This window comes from Protopterus annectens, chromosome 10.part0, assembly GCF_019279795.1.
Source record: "Protopterus annectens isolate FY-2018-M chromosome 10.part0, PAN1.0, whole genome shotgun sequence".
Taxonomy (NCBI): Eukaryota; Metazoa; Chordata; order Ceratodontiformes; family Protopteridae; genus Protopterus; species Protopterus annectens.
Window position 1 is genome coordinate 893,751,496 of NC_056744.1, and position 17,112 is coordinate 893,768,607.

The window sequence follows — 17,112 nt, forward strand, 5'->3', positions numbered from 1 at the left end:
TACCCCAACTATTGTTGCAGTAAGTGAAACATGGATAAAGCCACATATTTCAGATACTGAAATTCTTCCCTCAGGCTACAACATAATTTGTTCTGACCACCTCCCAGCATATACCCAGAGGACTCATCCTCATATAGTCAATACACACTCCTATAAAACATCCAGAAATCTCATCCATTTTGACCAAAATAAATTCTCAAGCATTCTGAAATCCCATAACTGGCTCCCACTAAAAACTTTACCCCTAGACAAGGCAGTTAATTACTTTAATAAGCTCTTCTTGGATACTCTTAATAGCTCATACGTATCAAGCGAACAAAAGTGAATCACGCCCCATGGCTAACAAAACTGACCAAACAATGCATCCTTCATAGAAACAAGGCATGTAAAGCTTGGCAAAAAGATAGAACACAACAAAATGAAATTGATTTCAAACAATTAAGAAACAGAGCCAATAAGCTAGTAATACAAGATAAAAAAACTAATTTTCCTCTAAGCTAACAACCTTACAAAATAATCCACAGAAATTCTGGAAGTCAGTCTCCACCCTACTCAACTCTAGAACTCTACAGAATCCCTCTCCTGCACCTGATAAGACCCCTAATCAAATTTCCCATGACTTTAATACCCACTTTATTACCGCCATCCAGAAATTAATCAAAGACTCCTCAACAAGCCCAAACCAATACTCCCAATACTAATAATCTCATACAAAATGACAATGCACCACTCAATCCTGAGAAAAATTCCAATCCTTCTGCAACTCACTCATTTTCTATTCAACCAGTACCCACATCTCTCATATCTAAACTATTAAAAAAAACTCAAACCATGCTCTCTTTCCGCAGGCAACCTTCCCTCAGAATATTTACAACTAGCAGCAAATGCAATTGCATATTCGGTTAGTATTCTTATAAACTGCTTTCTCGCAGAAGGATATATTCCACATCTATGGAAAAAAATCTATTATTACTCCACTACATAAAGGTGGAAACTCTCATGACCTCTCAAACTATCGCCCCCATCTCTATACATTCCCCACTATCCAAAATCCTTGAGAAGTGTGTACACACACAATTACTCAAGTACCTCATTGATAGTAATCTTCTGTCTCCCACTCAACATGGCTTCCATCTAGAGCACAGGACTATTAGAGCCCTGCTCTCATTCACCGATACTGTCAACAAAGCCTTAGATACAAGTCACCCCACTTCAGTAATCCTTTTGGAGCTATCTAAGGTTTTTGACACAGTATCACATACTAAACTTCTGATCCAATTAACAAAACTTGGCTGTGCTCCCAAATCCCTCAACTGGTTTACATCATACATAAACAATAGACAACTATCCGTAAAGTGGCATAACATCCAATTTGATTATCTGTCAAACAACATAGGAGTCCCACGGGGTTCCATTCTGGGACCATTACTCTTCAACATCTTTATTAATGACCTCCACAAAGTCTCTCAACTAGGTAAAATTATCCAATATGCCGATGATTCGACAATAATCTACTTCAAACAATTTCTCTGACCTCCTCACACTTACTCAGAATGCTTTTACAGAGATTGAATCATGGCTAAACAATTCACAACTGCTACTAAATGCCAAAAAAAAAAAAACTTCTGTTATTCTCTTCAAAACCACCAGATATAGACTTCAAAATCATATCTAAAGACGGAACTGAAATAGAAATAGTAAAATATGCCAAACTACTAGGCATTACAATTGACAGCAAACTCACCTTTGAAATACACATTCTCAACGCAATAAAGAAAACACACTTTAAACTTGGCAAACTTTATTGTCATAAACTTTACATGGACAAAAACACCAAAGCAAAACTGGCAAGTACCTTACTCATCCCTGCCCTACTTTATGGTAGTGCCATCTTTACTAACCTTCACTCATCCCTCAGCAATAAACTTCAGTCTTGTTACTATAAAATAGCTAAATTTGCCTCAGGAAAGCCTAACTGCTCACACCACTGCCAAGCAATCTCTGAACTGAACTGGTTGGATTTCTCAAACTATCTTTGCTATACCCAGCTAATGCTAGCCGATAAACTAATTTATAAGCCAAATACCTGCCCAACACTCTCATCAATACTACAAACTTATAGTCCTTCGCATACTCTAAGATCCTCCACAAACTGCTACTAAGTATAACCAAGCCCAATAAAAGAGCTGGACAATGCTTGTTCTCCATAACATTGCTAAAAATTGGAACTCCTTACCCTCCCATACTACCCAAATAGACTGTATAAAGACATATAAAGTAGCATTTAAAACATACTTCCTACATAACCTCAGATTCTAATGCAAATCAAACAAACCACCATAAAACCTTCAGTACTCATTTCTAACCCAGTTCCATACTAAAAATAACTTTTACCCTGGAGGGCTGGCCTTAGCTGATATGGCACCCTAGGCGAAGTAGTGCTCCGGCACCCCTTAAGCCCCACCCACACCATACTCATGAAATACCCCTACGAGCCATGCCCACAGGTAGGTCACCCCCCAAAAAAGCCACTCCAGTCATTCACTCCCCAAGAAAGCCAGTCCAGTCATTTCCTTTAATTATTTAAATGCATAGAAAAAAGGATACCTTGTAATATAGTTTAAACTGCAAGTGAAGGTGGAAATTTCCTTTAATAAACCTGCTTTAATCTATTTCTCCTTCACACATACCTTACTATAAAAGTCATGACTTCAGAAAAAGAAGCCGATGTGCCTTGGTTCAAAGGGTTGCTTAGGTTAATCTAAACAGTTTCCTTTACTCTGGGGTAGGCGAGCAAGCCTTACAGCTCAGTGTCAAAGTAGAATAGCAACCTCCATCCTCCCTGTGTACAGAAACTTAAGCTAGAATAGCACAAACACAGATAGCCATTTGCTAAACAATACAATCTCGCAATGAAAACAGGTTTAGCACGAACGGTAAAATTCTCTGCCACTGAAACTGCATGAAAACCCATATTTATAGAAAATGCATCTGGTCAGTGGAGGATTAAGTTTGGGCTGTTTTCAAAACAGACTCCTTGCACACATTTTTACGGGCATGCATACATGTATTTGTTCTTTGATTCAACTTTCTGATTGCATTAAATTATATTCCTTATGTAATACAGCACCACTTGTTAGAATGTGTTTTAAATTTGTAGTTTTAAAGCATTCTTTTAATAAGCAAAGAAACAAAATGTATAAACCAATAATGATTAAACTACCCATTTCAGAAAAAATTCAACCATAAAAGGCCACTCAGACTTCTGTCATTACAATCCACCAATATCACTCAATACAAACAATCTCTGCAGAAGAGAAATCATCTGAACAATTCCACATTAAAGAAATCTGTAACTAATGAAGAGATTGCCACTGGCAAACAACTTTACATCTCAATGTTACATCTACAAATTCAGTGCCTGTTGCCCTTGAAGAATTACTAGCCTATATTACATTAAAAATTGGTAAACTGGTAATATTGCAATAGGAAATTATTAAAACTGACAAGTTCATAGCTGCTAGGCATCTCATGCAAAGGAGGACATACTTAGGAGTGTAGAACCCTTATTTGCACTTATAATGCACCAAATAATCAGCAATCAAATGGGCACTGCAATACCAGCACTCCATCTACATGGTTTGGGAGCAGAATACATAGCCTTCTGCATCAAAGACAATTATGCTACTAACACTGCTTTCAAATTCTACAACACAGTGTATCATTTGATAAACAAAACAGTTAGTTTTACACTGAAAACTGACAGCGTGAAAAGCAGTACACTTTCTTCATTTGAAGCTCACAATTTCCTGAACATGAACTAAAACTCATAATCCCTTGAAAATGCACTGAATCTCTTAATACCCTGAAAGTACACTGAAACTCAAACTCATTTCTGTCAGCAGTCTGGTAGTTGGTGTAGAGCAGTGGTTCCCAAACCTTTATGGACCTAGACAGACTCATGGTCCTCCTTAAAGGAGGAGATGCTGCCACCAGTGAGTATTTTTACGGGATTTAAAGGGGTCAAACTATTTTCATACTTTTAATTTTTAGCATAGCCAGATTATAGTCAAATGAGGCCCTAGGCAGTGAAATAGATTGCACCCCCCCTGAGTATCCCCTCTTGTAGCAGTCTCCTTCCCAGCCATACCAGTGTTCCATTACTTGGCTATTTCTCCCCAGTTACCATGAACACTGTTCAAACCTGTAGTGTATACTGTTTTCTTATTTACTTCTGCAATGATTACAGATATTGAAATAAAATGCACAAACACAGATAGCCATTTGCTAAGCAATAGTCTCACAACAAAAAGACTTAGCATGAGCAGTAAACTTCTCTGCAACTGAAACTCACATTCATTGAAACAGCATAAAAACCCACATCAAATAAAATGCACATGACCAGTGGAGAGGGCTATTTTCAAACCACAGGTCCCTTGGACACATTTTTATGGCCATGCATACATGCATGTGTTCTTTGATTCACCTTCCTGATTGTATTAAATTATATTCCTTGTATAACACAGCACCACTTGTTAGTGTGTTTTACATTTATAGTTTTGAACATTTTTCCAGTAAACAATGGAAGTACCATAAAGTAAATAGTCTGTACACTTCTGCATGAGATGCTACCATTTAAGCTCTGTGTGTGGAAACCCTAGGCATATGGAGATGCAACACTTCAAATGAGAGTCAAGGGCATGCACAACCACAGAGAGGGCCTGTGAAGGGAGAAGTGCTTGAGGTGGGCAATATTTCACAAAATACAAAGGATAATCTAAAAAGCAGGATGCCTGAACCTTTATTGCTACCCTGTTGTCAATAACTACACTGAGACTTCAGACCTCCACACCAAAGTCCAATTTGTCATCGCCAAAACAATGGTGGGAGTTAGAAATGGGCAATTTGAATCGATCAAGGTGACAATCCTTCAAGCTGTGTTATTAAATATGTTAGCTTGTTATTAAGTAACCTGTTTGCTAGTTTGTTGCATCTGTTTTTAAGTCTGCAAAGTATACTCTGATTATAGAGCTTCTATACTTGTTTTTAGTTGTCTACTTTATTTTCTACAACAACTATTTATACATCTTGTCATAATAATGCTTATCTACTATAACTGTACATAAAACACAGATGTACAGAGATCAAGCACTGTACACGAACAGCCTTAGATTAACAATAAAACAAAAAAATTAATTACCTTTATAATTATGACTACATACAATATTCATTTCAATTGCAGTGGTGATATTGAATGTTTAATATACAGTGTTTGTATACTATATGAGACGCCATTAAGGGATTGGGGGTTGGTATAATAGTTAAGGTGTTTATCCCACAGATGCAAGGTGCAGGGTTTGATTTTAACCTTTGAAATGGAAATTGACTAGACTTAAAATGGCCCACAAGGGCAGCTAACCAAATATTTTCCCTATGAACAAGAATGTTCACTATTGTCTTAGATGTGTCAAGCTTATGTTGATTATGATTCATTCAATTTTGGATGTATTTCAAGTCCTTGTCAAGTGACTGGGCAGTAAGACGTATTGTCCTGAGGAAAGGAGAGTTAAACTGTGCATCACAGACATTGCAGTCATAGTGTAAGTTGCTCTCCAGACGTATTGTCCTGAGGGAAGGAGAGTTAAGACTGTGTATCACCAGGATAGCAGTCGTGGTATACGCTCCTCCCCAAATGAGCTCTTATAGTAGAAGGATGCACACAGAGACAGCAATGGACTCAGAACAGAACCATGTGGGGCACTAGAGCTGATTCAGTAACTGGCTGAAGTATGAGTACCAAAAACAACCTTTTGAGTACGTCCAAAAGGGCAGAAGGCAACCCAGTCCAAATCAGTTCCTGAAGTCCCACCAGTTTTCAAAAGATTATGTAGAATGTTGTGGCTTACTGTATCAAATGTAGAAGTGAGATCAAAAGACCAGGGTAGAAAAACAATTATGATCTCTCACCATTAAGATATTGTTCATGACCCAAGTAAGGGCAGTCTCTGTACTACGTCTACTGAGAAATCCAGACTGGAATAATAATGAACACAATACTGTTGTAAAACTGAATCAAGCTGTGAACAATCTACCGTATTCTCAATAACCTTTCCAGGATATGAAAGGCTAGCGATGAGGTGGTAATTATAAATATTATCTAGTCTAAGAGAAGATTATTTCAATGTAGGGGTCACAGAGACCTCTTTTAACAAAGATGGAAACCCTCCACTATTCTAAGATGATTGGATGATTTATTAAATCAAGGGGCACAGCAAATCAAGGCAGACATAAGTCAGTCCTGTTTGGTATAAGTCCAAGCCACCGGTAGCAGATCACATGACTGAGACATCTAAAGCTCACACTCGTTTGCCCTGACTAATTTAATTGCAACTAACTATGTATCTCCAACTGTATCACATAACACATTTTACTGACAAAAATGCAAATTACACATGAATAAAAAAAATCACACTCAATGCACAGAATAAGGTTTTGTTTTAGCATTGGAAGCCACTACACACTTTCATCCACCTTAGTTCTATATATTAAGATCACACAACTTGGGAAAGACAGAATCATTTAACATATTCCCATTCCCCCAATCTTAGCAGTCTTTAGACAACATAATATAAACCAAAGAAGTACATAACTATTTCAAATAACAATGGCATAGTCCACATAAAAATGTTAATAGCATTACGATTGTGATAAAGTAAGTCAGCAGCAATAGATGACCAACTACTTACTGGTCTCATAGATTGACCCTGCAACAACTTTATCGTAACTCCTTTCAATAACACCAAAAGCCTCTCTTACAGTTACTTACCTTTCTCAAACCAAGCGGAGGGAAGGAGGGGAACAGAACCTTTCTAAACCAAATGCCCAAATGTGTCGTGATGCACGCACGTTCATGATTCTCCTTACAACAGACTCTCGTAATGCGAAGTCGTACTGCAAAGTAAATTTTTTTTTTTAAACTGTCCTGGCCAACCTGCAGCTGTAAGTGGGAGGGCACCCCCCCTCCTCCATGGTTCAGGCATCTGGTTACACTTCAACAGGGCGCAGAGAAGAGCGAACACTTTCTTAATTAAAATAAATACACAAATAAATAAAAAATGCTGCCTTTAAGAGGCTGGCCTTTACGGCGCTTTACACTTCAACAGAGTGCAGAGAAGAGTGCACACTTTCTTAATTAATAAATACACAAATAAATAAAAACTGCGCCCTTTAAGAGGCTGGCCTTAACGGTGCCCTAGGTGGTCACCTAGTTCGTCTATGCCTAAGGCCGGCCGTGTTACCTTGACAGCAACACAGCTCTATTACCGCTATAACTGTTGGTCAATAACTGCCATGTTTTTTTCATGCAATGCCAAAAAGAAACAACTCAAGCTTTGTACCATACTATCGACTGTTATCTAAGTTTATATAAGTTCTGATACATACTGATAAGTTTTATATTGTGTATGTATTCTACCTTTATAATTTATATTTTTGCATATTTCTGTTTTAAAAAAAAAATTGTCAAGCGCCTATATTTTTATCTGACTGTATTAAATGTGGAGCTTTTCTCCCCAGGCCTCCACTGAAAATGGGTTCCTGACCCAGTGGACTTTCCCAGTCAACAAATGTCAATAAATAAATAATAATAAATAAATAAATGTTCCCCGCCAGGCACTTCCACAGTTGGACCTCAGAGGTACCTTACAAAGAAAATTCAGTGTCCAACACCTGTCCTGTGCTGATAGACTAAAATCCTTGTCGCTATACTCTGTGTCCTACAGACTGCTCAAGGGTGACCTCTGCCTAGCTTATAAGGCAACCTCGGACCCTGCCCCGATGGAAATGCTACACATTAGCAAGACAAATGGTACTCACTGCACTCGCTCTAGCGACCTCAACATGAGAAGTGACATTAGCAGAACCTGCTGGAGAGACAGATTCATCTCCCAAAGGCTTCCCTACTCTGGAATAAGCTTTCAAGTGACCCTCTTCAAGTATAGGCAGGATAATTGAATGGGGAATTGCAAATTCACCCCTGGTGTTTTACTTGCATCCCTTCTGGATAGGAGCAGCAAGTGTGAGTCAGGTCTACTAATAGCACCATTAAAAGAGGGAAAAAATGTGGCTAGCCTTGTAAGGGCCTCAAGGCTATTAGCCTAGTAACCTCTTATGATGATCCTATGTTATGTAGCCTAAAAAGTACAAATGAAAATGCAGATGTTAAAGCATAAAGTTCGTAGTGCTAAAGATCCTTTCAGCTGTTGTGTTCACTGTCAGCGATAAAGTTTATAATGATTCTCACTTCTATATAAAATATAACTGTTTTCCTACTGCCAGAAAATATTTCCCCTATTACTGTCTGTATTACAGTACAAGAGGAAAAATATTAAATGAGACGCTCATTTGGTACAATGCTACATAACTCAGTCTGTCAAAATCTGTCATCTTTAATGCAGACAGTAGCTCAGAACTAGTGTTGTACAAACTGTTACTGTAAAGCAATAACCAGCCAAGCAGCTAGTGGAAATCATTGCTAATGAGCAACATGAAAAAGCTTGTCTAATATGTCGTAGTTGTGGGGACAAGCTACAAATGCTGACTGTCACAGTCCCTGCTTAAAACCAGCAAGTATCCCTTGGCAATTTAAACATTCACTTGTCATAAAACTTATAATCCCGACAGTCAATGAAGCAATATTAAATGCCTATGAATTTATTTTCCATCAAATTTCATCAATTATAGGAAGGAAGCTATATTTTACACACCTTAAACAAGGCTGTAATTTACAGATGATGTTATAGTCTCATACACTGCATCATTACATAAGTGAAGCAGCTTGCAACCCTCTAATTTGTCTTTTATATATATATATATATATATATATATATATATATATATATATATATATAAAAATGCATCTATAGGATTTTATCATTAATAATTACAGGGGGCTAGTCCAGCTGTTATAAGATGCTCTGCTAATATCTAATTAAGCAAAACAGGTAGTATGCTTGTACAGATCTACAAACAGAGCTTTATATGCAAGAAAGTATCAACTAAACATACAGCAGAGCTTTTAAGCAAAGGTACAACTGAACAGAACAATACTGCAAAGAGGCAGTGTTCTCCCAGAAGAAATGTATGAAGTGATACAATGCCATATATAGTAAGAGCACAGCTGCAGCATTCATTTTAATGGCTCAATGGAAAAAAATGTTCCTGTCCGATTTAAACAGATTATTACCAGTACAGATGAGTTAGAGTAAACTGTTTTATGGCACTTACATACTCTATATAAATTGTGAGGAAAAACTCGAGAAATAGCATTTTTATTTTAGGCAAACAGTAAGGCAAGCAGAACAAGAAAAGGTTGCATATTTACTGTTTTCTCTTGATTTATTGGTTCGTTTTTCCTCATACTAATTATTTTACTTTTAATGTACTTTTTCTTGGAGCTTTACAATAAAATGTTTGGCAGTGGTTAATAGCTAAACAATGTATGTTGCATTCTTTGATTGCAAAATAATTATCTTTATCTGAATAGTGGAAGTAGATGAAAAGTTACATTGTAGCATAATGCAAGCAGGACATAACATCATTCAATCTTTGGGATCTGCCAGCTACAACTGTTCTGAGCACTATTATAGATTTTTGTTTTTTAGTTTGCATGCTTACTTGTCTTTTTATTTTAATGCTGTTTATTTTATTATAAAATTCTTGTTTTACATTTATTTTTTTTCTGGGAATTTCAGAAAGATGACCTTGTTTAGAACTAGTTATTAAATGCTTTCACTATGAGGAGACGAAAGTGAATGCACTGAGGATCAGAATCTCAGATCTGCACTCATCAAAATAACTGACAAAACACTTTTTTAAGTGTTTTTTTTTTGCAGGGGGCAAGCCCCTTGCACCCCACAATGTAGATGGCAAGCCCTGATGCCCCCAGATTTATATATATACCAACTCCACAGTTATACCAACTTGAAGAAGGGAGAAATTCCCCCGAAAGGGCATCACAGCTCACTGACAGTGATTTCCTACAGTGAAACTTGCATTATCAGTGAGCTGAATCTCAGGCAATGGAAGCTCAAGCATTTAATCTTCTTTCACCAGAAGGTTACCCTTTTGGAACATTTGTTTGCATTCTTTGACTGCAAAAAGTCTAACTGTATCTGAATTGTAGGAGGAGATGAAAAGTGACTTTTTTATCTTAGGTAACCACAAAAGCAAAATGTTTAATCTTGCAAGAAATACCAGCTAAATCTGTTCCGTGATTATTTTGGGTTTCTGTTTTTTTGTTTGTTTGAATGCTTACTTGAATTTCTTTCTTTATTGCAATTTGTTTTACTTTAAATGTGTTGTTTTAGTTTTTTTATTTTTGTTTTATTTTTTCCTGGATTTTTTTTTTTTTTTGTAAAAAGCTCTTAGGCCAGTTAGCAAATATTGTGTTACTTTCCTTGACTGCTAAAGGATTAAGTTATGGATCCCGGTAGATATATAAGGTTGAACTAGCTTGCTTAAAAAAGTAGAATATCACAAGAACAGCAGGATGTGTCTCAGAATGCTGAAATGTGGTTGTTTCATTCATGGACACATGATGCAGTTAGCTCTATCGGTGAACTCACCTTCCCACCTCTTAGGACAAGAAGGGAAGGACTAGAAAAATAACTAGAACATCTCAATGTCCCCAGAAAAAGAAGAAAGAAGTCCATTACTGCTAGTAGTCTGTGAGACAGTTACAAGTCAAAAGAGGAAGTAGCAGCTAATGGGTGTTCTTGGTGGGCATGTGTGCACAAGACAGTCATACATTGTAAGGGGCATATGCCATTACTCTTGGATTAGCTGGGGTGAGGAACTGCTCAGAACAGTTGTCCATCACCATGCACCCCATCCAAAAGAGGTGTTAGCTGCATGTTTGGCTAACACTATCAGGCAGGAGGTCAGTACCACAACAGACATACTGGCCAGGATTTTGGATAAATTAATGCAAGGAGCTGATGAAGAGGCAGTGTAGCAGCTGTCCCTCAGGATAGCCCTACAACAATCTATTAGAAGTTACAGATGGATAACACAGCTGGTTGTGGCCAGACCACCTAGGATCCTGGTATATGTTAGCTCTGAAGATGTATGACTATGGATCAGAGCTTTTGTGGTAAGGCACAGTGAGGGGAGGGGTGCAGGAACACACTGTGTTTAGAAACAATGGGGAGGAATATTTGCCACTTGGCGCATATGGCACTGTGTCCCAGTGATGGGAATTTCTCAATATGTAACAACTGTATGCTGACAAATACGAACAATGCATGGCCAAATAGGGACAGAAAGTAGTATGGGTCCCTAATATTTTATCTGATGTTCTCCATGAATCAGTTTGTGCATGATCAGCTCTTCAATGATTTAATGGATATAGCTGAAAGTTTTGGGAAAATCCACAGTATGTTCTCATGGATTTTGAGAGGGCATCATTCAGTGCTGTGAAGGATATTTTCTTTGATGCAGTGCATATGGCTGCCTATTCCATCTGGGGCAGATACTATGAGGATGCATTATGCAACTGTGCCTGCCTCTGTGGTGTGCTGGTGTATGTTACTGTTAGATGTGGATTAGTGCAACTTTATAGCCTTTTGTTGTCCTATGCATAATGACTGTGAGTATAGCCTTTTGTTGTCCTATGCATAATGACTGTGATCTACATATCCTCTGTTAATCTCAGCCTTTTGTCTGCAATATGGTTGTGTTTCTGTACAAGGTGCTGATTGCTGATCGTGTTGATTTTGCCCGACTCCCATGATGCTCTCTGGATTTCCTAAAAGTGTCCACATGGTCTGTTGATGGTATTGTTCTTCTCTCCTTATTGTACAAGGATGGTCTTTTCCTCAGTTTCCTTCTAAATATCTTTGTAAATTGTCTGGCAATGGTTATTTTTCCTGATGGGAATAAAGTGCTGCATGTCTGCAGTCTGTTGTGTTCCTGTTTATGTGTTTGACAATGTCATGTTGACTGCTACCTATCCTGTTTTATAAAGTTAAGTCCATCAAACCTAGCTATACTGTTGCTTTCAGTTTCATGGACTAGACTAGGTTATACACATTTTCATTTATAGTTCTTGTGTGGCAGAATTCATGTTTCACTTGACAGTCCTTCCCAAAAACCTTCTTGCTCCACCTTCCAATTTTCGTACCATGCAGTTTCATTTGCCAGTGCTCTGTATGTGTATTGACAGACTTGTGCCTATTGTTTCAGATTTACATAGCACTTACAAACTCACTATGACTTGTTAGATGAGTTAGAGAAGTAACAATCAGGTAAACAGAACAAGACAAAGGTTTAATCTGTGAGACCTGCTAGTAACTATACATTTGTTTGCATCTCCTCTCTTGTTAGTTATCCTGCAGTTGTCTATCTTATCTGAATGGCTGGTTCATACACTGGTGTCTTTAGTGCTGTTCTATGTAGGTGTGTTATTTGTATTTTTTTGTGTGTGTTATTTTGCAATGACAGCAAGTTTCAAAAATCGATTTTACATAGTTTTATCATTATTGGATTGCAGCACACTAATGCCTAACCTGTTATTATGGCATCTTTACCTGTTTATCATTATGTTTTTAAAATATGTGCTGTCATTTGAAATATTTCACGATCATCTCTATTTGGTTTCCTACCTGCTTATGGAATGTAGTGTTTGGGTGTTATTACGTTTGCATGTCTTGTTGATATTTTTGTGTAGTTGGTTCTGCATTGTATTTGTTGGTGTTATTTATAAATGTCAGCATTTAATCTGTTATTTCAGCATTTAATTGCATTTACTAACACTCCTTGTCTTGCATGAAAAGGAAGGAGAGATATTTCTTAGGATCACATGGGTGATTGCCTCTTTTCCCTGCCATGCTCTATTGATTCAGTATCCTGTGTTTCAACTTCACCTTTCGTTACATATTCAGTGTTTTGTAGCCTCAAGCATTCTCAGTCTGAGATTTTGTACAAGAAAGCAGAACAGAAGAAGATTTAATCTATGAGACCTGCAACCTAAAGTTGCATTGTAGCTATTTTGGAGTTTTGGGGTTTTAGTTTGTATACTTCCTTACCTTTTGCTCTTCCTTTATAGAGGTTGTTTTAAATTAACTGTGTTGGTATAGATTTATTTATTTATTTTTAGTTTTAAGAGAAAATTCTTGCTTAGGGTCAAATAATAGACATCTATGTTGCATAATCTAACAGCAAAAGGACTAGCTCTATTTGAATTATAGCAAATGTTATAATGAATGTATTACTTTTCTTTACTGTAAAATAAGTATTTTTTCTGATATGGTTTCATTGCCACCTTGTAAACTTGTTTTGTAAATAATTTTTGCAACCATTCTATAAATTGCTTTGTAATTTTACTGTATAATGTACTGGAGCTTTTCTCCCCGGGCTTCCGCTGAAAAGGGCTATTTCTGCTCAGTCGGACAGTCCTGGTTAACAAATGTAAAATAAATAAAATTAAAAATTAAAAATTGTCAGAGGAGCTGAGAAATAGTATGTTTTGTTTATGACAAAGAGATCATGGCAAGGTTTAATCTATGTTGCCTGTAGCTACAGGGACTGTGCGACAATTTTGGATTTCTTTTTCATTACACTGCTCACTTGTTTCATGGTCTTGTATCATTGCAGTTTGTTTTGGTTTAAATGTATTATTTTACTTTTAGTGTTTTTTTTTCCTTGAGTTAAAAAAGTCCTATAACAAATCTTTGCATAGCACCTTTTGACTGCAAAATAGCTAAACCTATGTGAATTGAATAAAGAGATGAGAAGATGTTTTTATTTTTTAATATTTTTTCTTGGTGTTTTAAAGGAAAGTGCTTGATTAGAGCTACTTAGCAAACATTTATCTAACGTTCTTTGACTGCTAAATTAACTTTGTCTGAATACTAAGAGGAACTGAGACATGGCATTTTTAAGGCAAGCAGAACACGACACGCTTTAGTATGAGAAACCTGACAGTTAAAGCTGCCTTGTGACTATATTGGGATTCTTGTCTGTTTTAGACTGCATATTTATCTTTTGTTTTTGTTTTATTGCAGTTTGTTTTATTTTACATTTGTTGTTTTTCTTTCATTTTTTTTAACTGAAGTTTTACAAAAAGGCTCTTAGTACTAGTTTGCACAGTGTGCATATTGCATTCTTTCTCCACAAAAGAATTAACCAGGAGATTCAGAAAAAAGCTCACCACTCACATAAAAAGCTTTTGTTAATAAGGTCCTGTTTCTAAAATTCAGTATTTTGCAATTAGCTACAATGAAGAAATATCTCATTATCAGCTAATTTGCATGTCTCTGAATCACTATTAACTAGTGCTAGTGTGGAACAGCAGTCTCCTTCTGTAGTTAACAGTGGTGTTGGCAGTATTGTGCTAGCTCAGGCACTCTCCCAGCCACTCTCCCATACACAACGCACACAGCCAAATACACACAAATGCATACCACATAAGCCATACCCGTCCCTGTATTGTGACAAAGACTCAAATGTCTCCTTTGTCCTGCTGTTGTAAATCACAGATGACTGAGTCAGTCTTTAATGCCAGATATTAAAGTTTCATACTTCATAGCCTTATGAGAGACTTTCTAAATTTGTAAGAGGACTAAGTAACAGCCTTCTCTGATTTTGCCCCACCCTTAATATTGGTTTGTCTTGAATTTTTGTGTCACAGGTTTGAAAGGTATGCCTAATGTTCCTTGTCCCTCTCCCAAGTAAGTCACAAACTGTTGCAAGCATTGAATAACTCCTGAGATCCTTGTTATATATTAAAAAATCCTTCCTTCACTAACTTCTGAGAGGATGCAGAGTTTGTGGCCTGTTTACACCCTTTACGCTTTATGTTTTTAGTTTTAATTATTAATGTATTTTATACCGGATCTATGGTGGAACAGAGGGCTAATATCTTTTGTGGTAAGTAGGATGGCACAGGGTTAGAATCCCTTTTAGCCCTTTTAAGGCATGCTACTTATGATATCCCTGGTATCTAGTGATTTCCGGCACCACTTTTTTTAATTGAAGTATGCCTGGGGTCTAGTGTTCACCCTGACCCATGTCTTCACAGTTGCCCTTGGTGTCTAGTGGTCTTCTTCCTGAGCACGTTAAGTTTAAGTGCCGTTGAGGCATATTAAAAAGGTTATCTCCTGGTGTCTAGTGTTCGCCCAGCCCTTAAGTGCTGTTAACGAATTTAGCCATAGAGTGATCCCTGGTGGCTAGTGGTTCCCCCTCTTTACATTTTTTTACATAATTAAGTGCCATTAAGGCACACAATATTGTTTGCCTTGTTCCAAATATTCACACACATCAGTGGTGGCTAGTGTTTTCCTTGCCTAATGTTGCAGGTTTTATTTGTTAATCTAGGGATGTGTGGAAGTATGACAGCCACTCCAGCCCTCCATCTCACACACACACACACACACACACACACACACACACACACACACACACACACACACACACACACACACACACACACACACACACACACACACACACACACACAAATATTCTTACATTAATTCTATATCTACTCAATTACTAACCTCCCTACTGCTACCTCCTAGGAAGAGACACTTTCACACATGCACTCACATGTGCCCCACTCACATGCACACACTCAAACTAAGTCTGCTTGACAACTAAACTATCCAGAACTTTCCTCTACTGCAATGGATGCTGTGTTCATTGCCACAAGTGGCCAGATGTGATCACTCTAATTTATGCAACCAAATAATTCTGTGATCTAATTAGCATATTCCTCTCCCCCAGACTGACTCACTACCATTTAGCATGGTCACGTTGACAGCCCACCAGTTGCAAAAGTACTGTGGTAGGGATGCCTCCGAATTTTGAAAAGTTGCAGCAAGGTGTCATGTACACCTCTCAGTAAACTTTCTGAATTCAGATTTAAGTATGACTTTCAGAAATAGCCATTAAGTAGCATTTTTGTTTAAGATAAGCAGAAAATAATATTTATTGGTGAGATCCATCAACAAAAGCAGTTCTATAGTTACTTTGGATTTTTCACTGTTTAGTTTGTATACTTACTTGTTTTTAAGCTTTTGTTTTGTTAAGATTAGTAGAAAAAACACCAGGTTGTCCAGTTAACCTACTCTGTGATTTGTTTGGATTTTTTGGTTTTCGGTTTGCACACTTAATTGTCTTTTGCTTTTATTTTATTTCAGATCATTTTACTTTAAAATTGTGCTTTACTTTTGTTTGTTTTTGTGAGTTTTAAAAAAGTTATCGGTCCTGGCCATTTAACAAACCTTTGTTTTTTGCATTTATTGAATGCAAAATTCTTAACTCTGTCTGAATTGTGTGAGGAGTTAAAAAGTAGCATTTTTATTCAAGGAAAGCAGAACAGGACAAGATTTAATCTGCAAGACCTGTCAGCTAAAACTGCTTTGAGTCTATTTCGCATTTCATGGTTTTTATATTGCTTACTTACTTGCCTTTTGCTTTTACTTTATTGCAGTTTGTTTTACTTTATGTTTATTGTTTTGCTTGTATTTTTTCCAAGAGTGTTAAAATAAAGTTCTTTATCTAAGGCCCATTACAAAGCAATTGTATTGCATTCCTTGACTGCAAAAGAAAATAACTGGATAAGTTTTAATCTAACAACTGCAAACTAAACCTGACCTGTGACTGTGACTATTTTGGATTTCCTTACTTCATTCGCCTTGCCCCTGTTGTGCTTGCTAACCCATTGGCTCTTGAATTAACCATCCATTCTATAAATCTGACTATATAAGATCCTCTTATCTGCTTTTACTAGTCTGCACTACAGTATTACTTCAGGAAAGCCAGTTTCAAGTCACTAAAGGCAGTTTCAGCAAATATAAAAACTATGAAAAATGCTGAAATTACCATCAGCAAACATTCCAACAAAAGTCCCCTGCACACCCCATATTGAGGACACTTCAACCCCCAATAATAAGTCCACCATAGCACAACAGTGGAAAAAAAGGCAACCTCTAGTGCTGACACATACCCTCTCAGTGAATGTACTTTGATAATTTTTTATTCACTGAAACTACCTTTGGCAACCTGACATATTCTCCGGAAAGCCCACCCTATAAACGAATAACACTTTAG